The sequence below is a fragment of the Daucus carota genome, chromosome 5 (assembly GCF_001625215.2).
Source record: "Daucus carota subsp. sativus chromosome 5, DH1 v3.0, whole genome shotgun sequence".
Taxonomy (NCBI): domain Eukaryota; kingdom Viridiplantae; phylum Streptophyta; class Magnoliopsida; order Apiales; family Apiaceae; genus Daucus; species Daucus carota.
In genome coordinates, this window is record NC_030385.2 from 46312130 (window position 1) to 46330452 (window position 18323).

At 32.1% G+C, this 18323-nt stretch overlaps 1 long non-coding RNA gene across 9 annotated transcripts; it reads left to right on the forward strand.

Moving 5' to 3' along the window:
* The first annotated feature begins 10093 nt into the window (after nt 1-10093).
* On the forward strand, nt 10094-17529 carry LOC108222304 (uncharacterized). 9 transcript variants are annotated; one of them, XR_010291857.1, is made up of 6 exons: nt 10110-10229; nt 11476-11633; nt 14472-14661; nt 14824-15053; nt 15163-15353; nt 16004-16381. It is a non-coding gene; the product is annotated as an uncharacterized LOC108222304 (long non-coding RNA). The 9 variants fall into 9 exon arrangements; XR_001806944.2 differs by having other exon boundaries at nt 10113-10301; XR_010291858.1 differs by adding an exon at nt 17210-17529 and having other exon boundaries at nt 10114-11633; nt 16004-16087.
* The last annotated feature ends 794 nt before the right edge of the window (nt 17530-18323 follow it).

The following is an 18323-nucleotide window of genomic DNA, read 5'->3' on the forward strand; positions in this document are numbered from 1 at the left end:
GGGTAATTTTGACTTATTAATGACTTATGAGTTATTAAAAAATTTAATCACTGAAAAAAGTACCACAAAGCAACTTCTTACTTTAAGTCAGTTTCTGACTTATTTCTGATTTTAAGCTGACTTTTGACTTATTACACAAACAACTATATTTTTCAGATTAAAGTCAGAGATGACTTAAAGCCTGAGCTTAAAGCCCAGGCAAACAGCCTCAATATGTCTTCTATTGGCAGGAAAAAAAGTTATTCCCTCAATGTAACATTGCGTTTGTCAATATCTAATTCATTCCGATTTCTAAATTCTGGATTTTGAAAAATATGATTTGAGCTGTCATTTTAAATTTTAAATTTTATGTTGATATTTGAATGTTATGAATTTTAATTAAAATTCAAATCTAATTCTTATTCTTCAAAATACGTCATCTGATCAAATTCAAAATTTCAAATAAAACTCAAATTCTAATTTCAATTTCAATTATTATCCAGATCAAGCGAGAACCTGATCAACTGATGGGCCGGATTGAAAAGGCCCATTGACCACTTCAGGCGAGGAAATTATATAATTAGAGGGCTGGCAATTATTTATATATGGGCCTGAGTCCTGATCCGGCTTTCTCATTTATTTCAAATCTTATTTTAGTCTGTTTGGTTGTCCTCTTTCAAAAATTAAAATTAAAAAAATATTTACTGATAACGTTAATTACCATTTTTAACTAAAATATGTTTTTTTTTATTTTCCAACTAAAGGACTTTATTCAAGACACTTATTTTTTTCAACCAAAGCATGTTATCTTTTTTAGTTTTTTAAACTAAAACACTTCCTTTACTAATACTAATCAATTATTCTTTTAAACAAAAATACATATTCTATATTTACCAGCTAAAAAACCTCCTTTTTCAAAATTATTACAGATATTTTAAAAATATATAAAAAAATAAAATAATTTAAAAACAATCCCTACTTCAAGAGTTCAAGGTAGGTAGCATTATAAAAACCTGATTATTAGTCTAAACCGAATTCCATACACAAAACAACCATGGCCGGTGTTAGCGAGAAACAGAAGAAAACAATGGCGGCGGCTGGTTATTTATCCGAGGACATATTGCCAGAGATTTTCAAAAGACTGCCCATCGAATCTCTGAATCGATTCAAGTGTGTTGCAAAATCATGGTATCATCTTATCCACTCTCCTTACGTAAAAGCTCTCCACTATAATAATCATCGTCAACACTGTCTTTATATGCTCGTAAGACATCCTATTCATGTTTGTGCCTTGTATAGATTTGATCCACTACATGATCCTCAACACTTGCTTCCCCTTCTCGTTTTCCCTAGATCATCAACAAACCATCAACTCAGTCTCATTAAACTAGGATCAAAGATTTATATATTCGGGCTCCCAGAGTATTGGCATCCAGAGCATAATCCGGAACGGAGTATTTATACAATTGATGAATGGGATCTTTTGGATATAAAACCTAGTTTTGACAATACCATTACCAAGTTTAAACATATATTCACTAAAACAATGGAACCCATGCGTGGCGACAAGTATAAGCCCATTCTTTTCGTCGCCAATGGCAAACTGTATGTTCTGTCTCGTTTCTCTGGGGAAAATATGTTTGAAGTGTTTTGTCCCGTGCACAAGAGTTGGCAAGTGTTGCCTTCTCCGAATTGTTATTTTATGTCAGAGGATATCTATTTTGTTGTTGTGGAGCAAGAGCAGATGGTTTATTTTTCCACCGCTACTGACCTTGTGTCCTTCAATTTAGAAACACATAAATGGTGGACCATCCATAGTAACACCCCTGTAGAACCATTCGGTCCAGGGTGGAAGTGGACGTGTCACGACGCTAGCATTTGTGTGCCAATTATCCGGGGACTGGCTTTTCGTTATTTCGATGTTGATGTTTATAATCCCAATTATATTTGTGCATGTAAGACCTACTGCCAAGGTGAAGAATTGTTATTAGCTCCTGACGAAGCTTTCTTGGAAGAGTTGAGTTCTTCTCGGTTTACTTATATGAGTGAAAATTCTTGCAGTGAGTATATGATTGGGTTGCAGGACTGTGACGGTACACAAGTGCTGTGTATTGTAACCTATGGCCACAGTTCACTTGACTTGGACTACACAATTAACCATGTCGCATTGAGCTTTTTTGACATCACAGGTGATTTTTATACTTCAGAAGATAGACCTCTCCACGCAAACGACTTTGATGATATCTTTCAGGCAGAAGATGGCGGTGTGTTCAGATACTTCAATGCCAAATTCCGGTGCACTAAACATTTTACCATCAGTACTTTTTGGGGCGAAATAGAAACATGTTTTGTTTGATTGATATGTGGCTTGTCTTAATCTCGATCACTTTGCTCCTGTATCAATATTATTGTTGGAACTTCATCAACTGTGGTTTGTGTTTTGTATGTTTTGTCGTTTTATATATGGTATATTATGCTAACTGACTTAAACAAGCGTTAAATAAGTTAATTACTGGAATCAGACATTTTAACCACTGCTGTTTTTCTTGTTCAGTACTGTAAACAAGAACACAACTCAAACTGAGATTACAATGAACAAGGTAATTAATAGCCAGATGTAGTAAAAATAAAGGAAGGCCCAGATGGAATCTGGGCTAAAGAGAGGAGGCTAGCAATGGAGAAGGGCTAAGACTCAAGAGAGTAGATGGGGTTTGTTTGTTTGTTGAAGATGCAGTGATTTTTTTTAATTTCTACAGAGACTCAACACAGTTCCCAAACCACCTTAATCCTAAAAAAAGGGGCCAGAAAATTGAAGAACCAATCAGGTTGTTTTGCCCTGCAACTGATTCTCTTAAAAACTCCAAAAACTCACTGGTTTGCCCTGTACAAGTTTACAGGGTCAAAACATGGAAACTGGTGAAGCCATGTGCAGATCTCTGAGCTCAACACATGGCACTTTCCCTCCAATTTACATACACAATTCCAAACAATAGAAAATACAAGCTAGCCAGTACTATTGACACTATATTAATCAAATCTGCACACTCCTGCATTTTTCTGTCTGCAATTCCAAGAAAACAATTTATCACATTCATACCTGAAAAGCTCCATTAAAGATATGTAAAACTATCTACATGGTCTGTTGAGGTTCAAATTTTGACTTTTTTTGTAAAGCCAAGTTTTTGCATTGACCATCTCTGTCACAGAGTCACAATAACTCAAAACCACCAGAAAGAAGCAATTTTTTTTCTTTATCTCTCACTTTTTCTGTCAAAACTTTTGATCAAGACTCAAGATTTAGAAGACTGCAACTGATCATGGTTCTTTGGTCAAAATTGCAGACAAGATATTAAAATCATGGGAGCAGAAGTTTGTAATCAGAGTCACTATTTTATCTGCTAATGTCAGGGCTTTTATTTCACTGGGACACTATGAAAATCCTATACATTTTATTCATGTAATGATGTACTATCAAATCAAATATATGCATGCATGATTACAGGTTCATATAAATACTAGGATTGCAGCACTACCTACTACTCAAAAGGGTAGTGAAGTGAAATTCTGATAAAGTCTTGATTATAATCTTGTGCATTTATTTTGTTTGGTGTCCTCAATGATGGTTTCATTCATGCTTTTACTCCCAGAGGCCATCATGCATCAACATGCCCCCCTTCATTGTTTACAAAATAAAAAGAACACAAAATGACTCGAGACCACGGTGACATTGACACGAAAATACACGAAAACGTTATGAACTTGCTTAGTATTAGTATTTTTAAGAAAAGATATTCAATAGTCCAAGTGATTAAAAATTTATCTTATGTCGCATCGGTTCGACTATGGCTCATCTTGAGAATTTCTGAAAACCGATACCCAATTTTGAACGGGGGCAAAAACAAAAGGATGATGGTGCCACCTGTTGGCCACTAGGTGGTGCTGCTTTTGACGGGGGAAGGTTGCATAAAATCCTGAATCAGATAACCTTTCTGCTCAACTATTTGACTACAAAACCTTGGAAACAACCTTAAAAGCAAATTATCTTGAAGATTTCACGTTGGACAATGTATCAAACATATTTAAGGAATGTTTTAACTGCGATTATCGATTAATGGAGGGGACCATCTCTGAGGAGCTTGATGAATTATCTCTTCTAAAATCTAACCAGTAGCAAAGATAAAGAAAGCCAGAATATTTAAAATGACATGCAGATCAAATTCTGAAATTTTATTAAATCTCGTGCAGTGCTGAAATGCTTATCATGAATTGCTTGTCAGGGGTGGTTGTTGTTTATCACGGACAGATACAAGTGCTCATAATTGTTCCATGTCGAAAGGAAATTCTGATTCCGTCACTGTTCAAGACTATTGTATTTTAAGAAAAAAATAATTCTTTGTAGACGGTTAATTATGAACCGATGAACGACTTGATTACTCGATGCAAAATGTATTGTCAATTGGAAGGAGTAGAAAGAGCTCTTGCTTCAACTTAGAACAGAAAAAAAAGAAAAAAAAAATTGTTCCCGAATAACTGTTTGGGTGAGATTAAAATAAATGTTTATTTATTAAAATAAAATAGTGAAGTAAAAAGTCAAGATTTATAACTAATTAAAGCAAAGCGTTTGGGAAGAATTTTATTTTTTATACATACAGGATAACAAAAGTAGAAGACAACTTTTTTTGAAAAAGAAGAATTTTCTGCAGATGTAATTTCAATTATTATGGGGTTTTCAGCATATATATTGTTTTCTACTTTTCTTTGCTGCTTCTCCAGATCCAGATCACCGAGAACCTAATGAGCCGGATTGAAAAGGCCCATTTACCACTTTAGTCGAGGAAAATAATATAATTAGACGGCCGGCAATGATTTTATGGCCTGACCCGCTTTCTCAATCATTTCAAATCTTCTTTCTCCAGAAATGTATAAATGGACTGGGCCCACTAATGATTAAAGGGCTTTTCTGTTTTACATTTAGCGAAAAGGGACTTGCATTCTGCTGCCTTTTCTCGGTGGAAAAGTCCGATTTTGTTGATATAAGTGTTAACGGGTTTCCCCTTATTTTGGTGTTATTCTCTTTTAAAAATTTATAATAAAAATAATATTACTAATAATTAATTAATCACGTTTTTTAACTAAAACAAGTCATTTTTCTATTATTCAACGAAAAGCCTCCGATGTATACATTTATCTTTTTTAATTAAAACACATTATTAATTGTATTTTTCAAACTAAAACGATTTCTTTACTAATAATTAATAAATTATTTTTTAAACTAAAACACGTTTTCTATATTTATCAACTAAAACACCTCCTTTTTCAAAATTATTATGAATATTTTATTTGATAAAATAGAATTATAATATTATAATTATTAATAAATTATAATTAGTACTTCAAAGACGATAAGTACTTCAGGGTTTTCTATATTCGAATTAGTATTTATCATAAAAATCTTAAATTGTAAAACTATATATATTTTATTGAAATATTAAAATCTACTCGTCCCTATGTCTATATTATTGGCCGGGACGGAAGGTGTGTAAACTAGTATTATTGACCCCGAGCCCCTGATTATTACTCCCTCCGTCCCCCTCAATTGTTTACATTTGAGGGGGATACGGAGACCAAGACAATGTATGATAAATAAGTAAAGATAGATGAAAAATGGGTAAAGTGGTGGGACCTATCAATATTTAATAATAAATTTGAGATAGTGGAGTGTGGAGGAAAGTAGTGGGTGTAATAGTAGTTTTTATTATTAAATATGAGATAGTGGGGGTAGATAGTGGGTGTAATGATGAGAAAAACTTACTATTTATAGTAACTATTTATAGTAACGTAAAGAAATGAGAGGGATATCCCAAAATAGTAACGGTAAAGAAATGAGAGAGACAGAGGAAGTAATTCTAAACCAAATTTAATACTCCCTCCGTCTCTAAATACTTTTCCTGTTTGTACTTTTCACGTTTGCCAACACACACTTTTGATCGTTAATTTCTTTCATTTCGTAGTAGCATTAAATATAAAAACTTCACCGTATTAAAGTACTCGTGAATACGAATCTAACAAGATGACTCATGACTATATTTAGTTTTATAGATTAGATGCAAATTAGTAATTTGTTTCATGTTATGAACAGTACCGACATTACAAACAGGAAAAGAAAAAAGAAACGGAGGGAGTACAAAAAATAACAATGGCCGCTATTGACAAGAAACAGAAAAAAATAATGGCAGTTGTTTTTTATCAGAGGACATATTGTCAGCCTGTCAGGGATTCTGAAAAGACTGCATCGAATCTCTAAATCGATTCAAGTGTGTTGCAAAATTATGCTATCATCTTATACATTTTCCTTACGTAGAATCTCTCCACTACAATAATCATAATCAACGCTATGTCTATATGCTTATAAGTTATAACATGGAAATAGATAATTCTTCCGTTTTAAAATACATGTCCACTTTAAAAAAAATATTTTTTTAAAAAAACTTGTCCACCTCAACTTTCAATGTAAATTTATATTCCCAAAATGAACCCTCCTTCACATATTACTAATTTATATTTCCAAGATCAATCATACACCACATATTATGTTCAATTAATGACTTAATACACCTCTTTTTTCTCACAATCCACTTTTCTTAAACTGTGTGATTTTTTTAAAGTGGACATGTAATTTGAAACGGAGGGAGTATTATTTTTTACTAAATTAAGTAACTTTCGCTTCGTCCACTACCGCCCTCCCTCCACGCCCAAGGCTTATTCATAAATTTGTAGTCAAGACATAATTTTTAAAATTGATAATCCATTTTTAATTCTATTTTACTCAATCTTTAAGAAAATATTATCAGTAATGTAACAAAAATAAGTTGTTCAAAAATACGAGTAAATTGATTACCGTTAAGAATCCAATAAATTGTTAAACATAATGCTATTTTTTAATTTAATATTTAATAAACACTTATTCATATGTAAGCTAGTTAAAAAAAGATTTTTTATATTATACTTTCCTCATTTACTCTTTATATGCAACATCGGATGAAAAGTTTGCAAATTAAGTCTAAATTAAAAGAAAATGAGTCACTGATTGATTTGTTCAAAACTACTAATACAAAATAGTGTTTCAGGGAAATAGTAATGGTATGGTGTAAAGTTAAAATTACTTGCATTTAGTTAAGTCACTTTCTACGCCTTAATCATGGATAAACATCTGGAGGTGCATGATGAGAAGACGATTTTGGAATTGTGCTCAGAATGGGCTTTTGGTAAGGAAGGCAGATCCGATTTTTAGAGGAAAATGTTGTTAACTTTGTAAGATGGCCCTATCTTAGTATAGACCAACTTTTCGTGTTGTTACGAAAACAGTTAATAGTCAAGAATTCTGCTATTTCATTACAAATAGTCGTTTTACGCTCTATTCTCCCGGTGTAAAGATAGTATAGACGAATCCTGATAGGGCTGACTCCTTTTAAATTTTATTCCTAATTTATATATACTCATTTTTACCATAATAAAATTTTAACTATTGACAAAGATATACAAGTAGAGACAAAAACATAATTAGGGTCAAAATAACTATTGTTGCGCTGAAAGAATAGTATATGATAACTAGTGTTACAATAGTTTTCTGAGTAAAGTATAGTATTAGATTTGAGAAAAAAAAATCATAAAACTACTAGTATTGTAGATAATGTTGTGAACAGTAAAAAAGTGTCGTGCACCGGTAAAAAAATGTTATGATACGGTAAGGAATTACATAGTCTGAATATTAAATATTTGTACTATGTGTTGTCATTTGGTATTGAACATTCCTAATTAAGGTGTACATTACTTGTTTATTAGTGAAAGATTCAGATATTCAAAAAAGATAAACTCAGTCAAGTTAAAAAATGGATCGAAATATGAAAAATGGATTAATTCAAGTTAAAAAATTGAAAAAAGTTAATATAAAAAAAATGTTTTTATAGTTGATTATAACATAACCAATTCAAAGAATTAACGTAAACCGATTGATCGCCGTTACAAAATATTATGTATGACCCTCATAAATTTTTGAGATCCGTCAATGATAAACATTACTTTGGATTGTGCGTGAGGCCTTGGAAAATGAAAATCCACAAAAGGACTTTACATGAAAATATATGTATTTTCTAAGAAAACCACTAAAATCAAAGTTAAGAAGGATGAATATATTTTGAAGCATAAAGAGAATTTCAGAAGTGGATATTTTACTGGATCTGAAATTTGTTTGGACTAACCTTAGTGGAACTCATCAGCGAAGACTCGGACTCAAAATATTTTTTGAATGATAAAATTTTATTCGGGGTGATTCTGGACACTCCTATTCTGAAAGATCAAAAAGTGTAAAAGTATAGGGAATTCAGAAGCTTTGCGCTGATGCTGAAAATATTTTTCTAGATCAGCCCAGTCTTCTGCAACTCAAAACTCCATCAAAATATGTGGTATGTCGTATGATAGTATCAGTTATTTTATTCTAATTTTTTGTTTAACTTCATACGTGTAAAGAAAAAACAATATAGTGATTGCTCTCGAGAGTCAACGGAGCAGCAAGATAAATTGATTGCTAATTTTTTCACCGAATGAATTCTCTGACTTTACACATCTATCGATTATATATCTAATAGAGCAACATCGAGTAATTTAATTCGAAAAACTAATCTATCCTATATTATTATAAATCTAATAAAGCAACAACGAGTAATTTAATTCAAAAAAACTAATCTATCCTTACGCACTATATTTATATTTATAAATAGTGAGGTTATTATTGATTTTTAAAACTAACATATTTATTACACATTAATATCTATTCATTAATATCCATTAATTATTTTATAATTAAAATTTCAATACATATAAGTATATAATATTTATAATTATGATTTAATAAATAAATAAATATCTAGTGTTGTAAAAACCGAAATCAGAAAATCGACTATTAATAGGAATGATTAACATGATCATTATTTGAAATTATTTTAATATTATATAAGTAAAAATGATATATATAATCATTTTTAAAATTTTATTTTTCCCCAAAAATTTTGTAAATTTTTACATTCTGCCTGATTTTCGACATATTAATCCGATCTATGAGACATCGAATTAATCGAATTTTGCAAAATAAGATCAAAATACATCCAATTATCGATAAATTCAGCCAATTTGTAGAATATTTAATTATTATAATGTAATGAAATTATATATATTAGAATAATTATTTTTTGTATTTACATTTTAATAAATATCATAATAGTGCATATGTGTACATATATAAATAAATATCATAATAGTGCATATGTGTACATATATAAATCAACACAGGGGCCGACTGGGTAAACTTTAAAAAACTTTAAAAAAATGACTACTTTCTTAAAATAAAAAAGTGGACTATTAGTGAGAAGTAAGTCAAAACTTATAAGTGATTAAAGTGTTCGAAAAAAAAAGTATAAGTCCTGAAAAAAAAAGTTAGAATTTTCGGATTCTTACGAGTGCTTCTAACTTCTTACACAAACCGGTCAAGAAAAATAAAAGCCGACTTTTTTTAGAAAAAGAAGCCGGAAGAAGTGGCAGCTAAATATAAGTGATATGACTTAAAATACAAACAAATACTAAATTTAATGTATTTTTATCATACAAATAATCTCAATTTAAAAAAGATGAACAAAGAGATATAAAATATATTAAAAAAATAATTTAAAAACAACTCGTGCTTTGCACGGGTTAAAAAGCTAACTGCATATCACATATGAAATTGGTACTACAAAAATACTATTTATAAAATTTAGCAATAAATTATAATTTATCTGAATAATCATTTTTCAATAATTAAACACATTCGAGCGTTTATCTCATTTGGAACTTCAGAATGGAATGACGATAATATCATCTTTTCTAAAACTGCACTTACCAAAAAATATGGATATTATTTATACTAGTTGCATATAGAAAATGACGATAATATCAAAATCTATACTATCTATACTATACTATACTATAATAAGCCAACATGGGTATATTTTGTAGTCCTGCTTTTTGTTCACGTTTTTTGGTTTGGTTGTTTTTTTTCGTCCCTGCTTCAGCCTAATACTTAAAACAAACGAGTCTTGGTAGACTTCTATCTCCTGCTAGACATTTGTCTACAAACTAAAGCAAAAGCAAATACCACAGTAAACAGAAACCTGAACCACCGCTTCTTCTCTTCCTCGGCGAGTCTTCCTCTCCGCTCGGTGGGTCTTCCTCTCCATCAGACATTTATTCTACTTTTCATTCCATCTCTCAAGAACTTCATCTCCCCTAGGGTTTGTTCTTCATACATATACATGAATATGAGTTGTCTCTCGTCCGATTACCTAGCTCTTTTTTAAGTTGCTTATGATCTGAGAATTGTTTGAAATTTTGTTAGCTTATTTGTTAAGACAACTTACAAGTTGTATCTACTGTAAGTGTACATTATTAATGTGTGTTTGGTGTTTACTTTATTGTTAAATGGGGTAAGAACTCAAAACAACAAAATTGGGTACTTCTAGTGCTAATTATGAGTAACTTTTTAATAAGATAGTATTAGTGATTAAGCTAAGAATGAATCATGCACCTAAAGTGTTTGATCTGAGAGTTGTTTGAAATTTTGTTGGCTTATTTGTTAAGACAACTTACAAGTTGTATCTACTGTAAGTGTACATTATTAATGTGTGTTTGGTGTTTGCTTTGCTGTTAAATGGGGTAAGAACTCAAAACAAGAAAATTGGGTACTTCTAGTGCTAATTATGAGTATCTTTTTAATAAGATAGTATTAGTACTTGTTTGTAGTCGAAATTCTCGCTGTCAAGAACTCTTTATAATGCACTAAGAAATCACTCAAGTTAATTACTGTATTTTGATTGTGTGTCGGGCCAAATCCTGTAGAAAGCTAAAAAGTTCTGCTCTTTTAGTTCTGCACTATATATAGGCCTGTGATGGTATATCTTCTTGCCAGATTACAGGAATGCCTTTAAATATTTTACTTAATTATTCAATTCAACATATTACATATACCCCTAACAATAACTTAAAAGCGTGGGGGAACTAAATGCTCATGATTCTATTGACGCGAATCTCCCCTGCTCCTCCCTTTCATTTTGCCTGCTATACTATCAACTTAAATTTAAATTTCTGTGTCGTTAAATTAATGGCATAATAATTTTCTTTCTGTAATATTTATAATTTTGTATAATTATTTTACACATACAAACTTAGAAACATTAAAAAGGTCATTAAGAGGTATAATTCAATTAGAGAGGAGTATTTGACAAGCTTTACAGTTGGTCTGACTTTGTTGTGAGATGATTGTGGTTGAAAAAATAGCAGCCGGAGAAATAACTGAGATTGAAACATGTAGAACTGTCTTTTTTTTTTTGTCTTTTCTTTTGTTACTTCGTTACTAGCCTATTACTAATAAACAATAGCCTATTAGTAATAAACAATGGCTCCTCTTAGAGTCCTCCTCCTACACTTCTATCTCCTGCTGGACACTGATTTTAAAGACTAAAGCAAACAGTACAGACCGCCCTCTGTCTTCCTCTCCGTCTCGGCAAACTCCATAGCTGGACACTTATTCTACTTATCATTCCATCTCAAATTCATCTCCGCTGAAGGTTTGTTCTTCGTACATATATATGGATATGAGTTGTCTCTCTTCTGAATATATATGGATATGAGTTGTCTCTCTTCTGATTAAGTATCTCTTTTTGTTATCCATTATTTATTTATCTTAAATTCAATAAATTAGTTGCTTATAAGAATTGATTAATTTGATCTTTGTTTTTAGCTGCCTCTGTTGTGCTCTTTCTTTGGTTCCTGGTTGTGCTCTTTCTTTGCACGTAAAGTGTTTGATCTGAGAGTTGTTTGAAAAATTAACTCAATGTGATGTGGATTCAGCATATAGAATTAGTGTTAGCACTACCACTTTCGTTTTGCAAGAAACTTTAATGTTTTATAAATGCTAGGCTGAATAACTTTGAGAATTGTCTGATAGAAAACATTAAGCCATAGCCCATTCTGCTGTGATCATGTCCTGCACACCACAAGTTGGAGTGGAAATTAACATATACTTCATATAATCCTAAACCTGCAGGTTAGTCACATCTCTCATTTACCTTGAATGTTATTGATTCATGACATTGATTTGTAGATGCAAGCATCGTGATGTAATAAAGTTGCTGTTTGCTCTCATCGTTATAATAACTATAGTGTTCTATCTGCCATTTCAATATTTTCCAAAGTATCCACTCTAATGGTTACTCCCTCTGTTAATATATTTCGGGATTTCACCTTTCCCTAGATTGTCTGTATTCATCCTGTTGAGAGTTCTCTCGTGTAAAATTTAGCAAGATTGATTATCATGTTTTTTTAAAAAAATATTCTATTGCATTTTGGCATTTAGAGGATCATAGTCAAAACTCCACCAAATGGATTAAATGATGTTGTACTTTTTGGTGAATAATTGGTTTGAGTTTAAGACATTTTGATACACAAAATCAGGTTGCCATTGACTATGAATAACGCATGATACATCTCAGCAAATATATCCTTTGTTGCTTATAAATATTCAGCGTTTATGATCACTGATGTGCAAGTATTTGGAGTCCATCTTTACATATCCAGGTTGGAAGATATATAAGTATATAGCAGGGTTCCAGTACTCTGTTAGTGGCCTTCTCAAGACTTTAGGATTTACATATAGAGCTAATATTCCTTCTGGTTTTTTAATTCTATATTTCGAGTTAAACGTCTTCTTCATTCTGATTCAAATTAAAATTTAGAATTCTTTGTTCAGTTATGTTTGATCGCAGTAAACTTTGAAAGCACAGGACTCCATTTTTCTGCCGAATGTGTAAATTACAGTCGGATCATTGTGTGCATATTTAATGTCGTGTCACTGCTGTGTACTTTTCTTGATGGTCAATTCTCTGCAAGAGTGTATTTATATGAAAAAAACTGACCTCATTCCGTGGCTTAAACTTGAATCATTCTAGAGGTAACTAAATTTTATCATGCACCCCCTCAGGAATTTGTGGGTAAGATGTACAAACATATTCTATGTAGTAGAATTTAGAGGAATTGGGGTACTGGCCACTCTGTACTCCTTTGGGCTGGTTGGATATTCAGAGTCCAACAGAGGATTATGGGAAGATCGATTAAAAAACCTGTATAGCTTGATACATAATTTGCATAATTTAGTTTGCAATTAACAGTCGAGCTGGGATATGTTATGATGTTGTGTGGTCGTTCCTCAGCAGCCACCATAAAGATGGCACGGACCTCTGCTTTCTTAGATAATCGAGCCGCCAAGTTCAGCGGCAAATTGGGTGAGTTTAGGCTCCTCAATATCTGGCGATACAATGACAGAACCCGACCTTTATTCCTAGCCAAATCTTCAGCTGTTGCCCATATCAGCTTTTGCCATTTCTAAAAACTTTAGCAAACAAACGACACAATATAATTAATTATGTTTAAGCATTCCACTCTTCAGGGAACAAAACATTATAAACACATAGATATATTTTGTAGTCCTATACTTTGCTCATGCTTTTTGGTTTCGTCGTATATATGGTTTCGTCCCGAAACAAATATCAAAAATTTGTGTCCTACTAACATTCTATCTCTTAATAAACATTAGTTTTATAAACAAAAACAAATACTACAAATTTCACAAGACACCCTCATCTTCGCCCTCTGTCTCTCTCCATCCTTTCTCTGAAGGCTGAAGCTGTAGCTGTCAAGCAGTGGCACCAAAGCTGGGAGCTGTATTCGAATCAAAAGCGGTTGTTGTGCAACTTGAACCAAAGCCAGTAGGCACGGTCACTGAAGTTGAACCAAACGGTGAAGTATTTTAATATCACAATTTTTTCCTTTTATTTTCTGTTAACCAAAATCAGCCTTAAAGTTTGACCACGAACACAGTACTGTGTCTGGATTTTGTTATTGTTAAAGGTAAAAAGCTATCACTTCAACGATTGAGCTCAAAAATGTGCATCCACTGAATTATCCAAACCCTAGATATTCGAATCTACGGGCAAAATTAGCTTCATCGTCAGTCTACTAAGTTAATAGTGCTTATTGCTCCTTCTGTTTCCCCAATTCTTTGTATCTCTTATTGTATCTATCCACGTATTTGTGAAATTGAAATTCATACGGATCTTATATGTATATGCTTGCGCATTGTTAAAGATCTTATTTTTAGGTATCTTATCACTATTTGATGCTTCTAATTCACAAATTCTTAGTCACTTTACTTCCGCTACATACGGTCTGTTTATCGATAATTTTCGGTACATAATTTTACAGTATTTTGATAAGCGGATTTGTCAATTTTCTTTTTTATACGTTTTAATATGATAGTTTGGTTTGATAAAGTGAAAGAGGATGTTATATTTATAATAGTTTTTGATAAAGGGGACAAAGTGTATTAACTAATTTGGTTTTTGTTGCAGTGTTATCTCATCTGTTTCGAGCCAACCGCAGTTCCTCTACACACAACCTCCGTCCAAGGTCCTGCATCTGAAGAATTTGCCATGGGAATGCACTGTGGAGGAGTTGATTGAACTTGGTAAACCATTTGGTAAAGTTGTCAACACCAAGTGTAATGTTGGGGCCAACCGAAACCAAGCTTTTATTAAATTTGTAAGCGTGCATCAGTTTTGTCATTCGCTTCCGTTTTGGCTTAGTCACCTAGCCCCTTTTTTTTTTACAGAAGTCACCTAGCCCTTTTTAATTGTATTAATGCTTGATAATATTTGTTATTAACTAATTTGTGTACATGTTTCTTTTTGTTTTGTTTAATAGGTTGAGTTAAATCAAGCTATAGCGATGATATCATATTTTGCTTCATCATCAGAAGCGGCTCAGGTCCGAGGGAAAACTGTCTACCTACAGTATTTTAATAGGCAAGAAATAGTGAACAACAAAACTACTGCAGATGTTGCTGAAAATGTGCTGGAGATGTTGCAGATCACCGAGAACTTAGTAGCTTAACATAAAATACAAACAAAGAGGCGAAGAAAGAACTGAAAGAGGTAAGCTTAACTACCTAACTCATATTCACACTGCAGTAGGATTTTCTTAGACCTAAAATTTGCTTGATTTTTTTGGTTTTTTGAGTTTTAATTGTTGGTTTGGATACAGTTACAAGCTGCTCGAAGAATTACTTATGAAATTTGGCAATTTTGCCTGGAGTAGGAGCAACTTTAGGGGAAGTTTGCCGAGAATATCTAAATGGACGGTGTGCAAAAAGTGATTGCAGATTCAATCACCCACCGCACAGTTTGCTGATGACTGCATTAGCTGCCGCAACCACCATGGGAACTTTCAGCCAGGTATATGCCAGGTTCTGTATTTAGCTCTTAGAAATGTGCCTTCCGCTCGATTGCATATTCATATTATGTTAGCTTAATCGGTATGGGGTGTTGAGTTGGATGTCCTTAATGTCAAGTAAGCATTATCCGGAGTTGTAGACTGATCTACTTGACTTCCGGGACTAAAACACTGTAGTGATTGTGATATTTTTCTGGGGACGACATATACTGGCTGTGTTCTGCTGGAATTAGTGTTTAGTTTATCTACTGAACCTGATAAACACTTTGAAATAGCTTTTGACTGGTGGAATAGATTGACTCTTGATGAATATATGTAGAGCATTATTTTAGTACTAAAGCGCATGGACATGATAATAACTTTCACAAAATAAATAACACTGCTCTGCATTTGGATACAGCTGTGTGCTAACTCCAAGCGCAGAGATATAAATAGTTTTTATGCTTTCCTATGCGTTGTTACTTCTGATTTTTATGGTCTGAACAGATCATTACATGTAGTCATCGTTTTGTTATTTATCACCTAGAGCCACATCTGATAGTTATTCATGCTTGAGAGCATAATTGAATTAAGTCAGTTATGTGTGCCTGATTATGGATATATAGTATTTATATTTCACAAACAGTGGTCTTTAAGAGAAATATTTTTGCAGACTGTACCAGTTAATCCCCATTCTTGAACAATTTAACCGGAAAGCATGTCATAGTCAAACTGAAGTGGGGAATGGAATACAAAGGTAATGGCTTAATATTGGGTTATTTTAAGCCCAATACAGTATATGCTAGGTTTTCATAGTGTTACGACTGACTACTATATTTATCGATATTCGGCATCTCTTTTAGCTTTATATCAATCTGTGGTAAAAGAATAAAAAATGCGTGCTATAGATTTATAGCAGCTAGCTTAAACTTAAGAGAGTAGCTAGGGACATCCAGCCAAATGCGAAAGATGGTTGTAGTCCATTGTGTTGATGGACTAGAAGAATGTTAATTTCCAATTTCTGGTATATATAATCGAGGCGTTGTAGATCTGATGGTGGGGATTGGATGGCTGCTCTTGTGTGTTTGTTTGCTATCTTCTTCTTTTGTTTATACATTAGTTGCATTTTTTCATATAGTTTCAAATTTCTTATTTGATCTTTTTAGAAGTCTCTGTTTTTAAGTAAAAAACAACTGGTTGTGCTTTCAGCATTCTTTCCACTTTGTTGTGAATTTTTCAAAGTTATCGTTAGATCTTTTGAGAAGTCTATCTTGTGAGTAAAAATAATTTCTTCCATGATTATGTCGTACTTAGTTGGGAATTGGGATAACAAGCTTGCAGGAGCTCAAGTAAGTTGTATTACAGTCTTGGTACTTGCTTTTAACATCATGCAATATCATATTATTATGCATTTGTTCCTTGATAGCAAACCAAGATCATGATTGGCAAGTTCATCATGCGATGTTTTTGCTATGTGATTGATAATTTATTGAACTTCTTCATCCTGTACAGACATTTACAACTTAAGAAGCAAGAGGGAAATTTAGTTGTTTGTTAAATTCTGAGCATTGTCATAGGTAACTTTTTGGGGGTATTAACTGGTGAATGGTGAGAAATTCTTTATTTATGGCTTCCAACATGCAAGAACGTGGTTATTATTTGCTGAATGGAAGTGTTTTTATAGTAATCTTGAGCTGTAAATTGTAATTAAGTACTTGACTCATTTTAGCTTTTCTTTTGTTTTGAATATTTCAGCCAAAATCAGTTAGGAGGAAATTTAGTCACCGATAGTCGAATGTTATAGCATTTGAGTCTTTATTTTAACATTGTTAACATTGTTTGGTGACATGGATATTTAATAAAAGATTTCAATTTACAGTGATCAAGTCTTGCTTCGACATGATTTGCACATCTGTAATATTCAACTCATGAGCTGTTTGGAGAATCCGGTTGTACTTTGATGTACTAGATGATCATTATAGTCATTGTTTAAATTTAATGTTTGCAATTTCAACTTTGAGCACGATTGGATAGCCCAGTGGTGGGTTTATCCTCTGTTGTCTCGGGACACCCGGGTTCGACTCTGGCTCACCCCGAGAATTATAGAACAGATACTAATTTGTAAGGCATATAAGCCTGCATTGTCAAAAAAAAATGTTTGCAATTTCAACTTGACATTCTATGAACAGTTTTTTGGTCCTTATTGGATTTTTAAATATTTCTACAAGTGAATGCATGTGTGCAAGCTTTATTTTCATAAGAAATATTTGTTTTAGCTAAATGTCAACTTTTTATTTTGAGTTTTGGACATGCACTTTCTTCACTCAAGTGTAAATCATAAACATTTTAATATATTAATTTAATTATATAACTAATAAATTTAGAATTACTAAATTTTTTATCTAAATAATTTTATAACAAGAAAGAATTATGAAAAATAAAGTCATCCGTGACTATACTATAATAAGTCAAAATAGGTATAATTTGTAATCCAATTTTTTAGTTTTATTTTTTGGTTTGGTACACTCCCTCTAAAACTACAAGTCTATAATATGTTGATATATATTAATCTTACATTATTAAATAGTTTAAATACTAAAAAAACTCATGAAATACATTATCATATAATATCTTATAAAGAAATTATAATGATATTAAAAATAAAATGATAAACATTTGATTTTGGATATTTTTTAACAAAATTTTCATATAACTGTGTTAACTCTAACGTATTCTATTTCAATACTAACACTAATCATTACGTATTCTAATATTTATAGATAAATGATAAATTATAGAAGCTAAATTTTCATAAGAACGTATAATCAGTTGGTTAATATGATTTAATTAAAATTCAACTCACTAATAATAAAATATTAATAAAATAATGTTAACATTTAAATAATAAATTACGAATTATATACCCGCCCGTGCTTCGCACGGGTTCTAGGCTAGTAGTATTAAAGCCGAAACATTAAAAGTTTGGTCGGTCG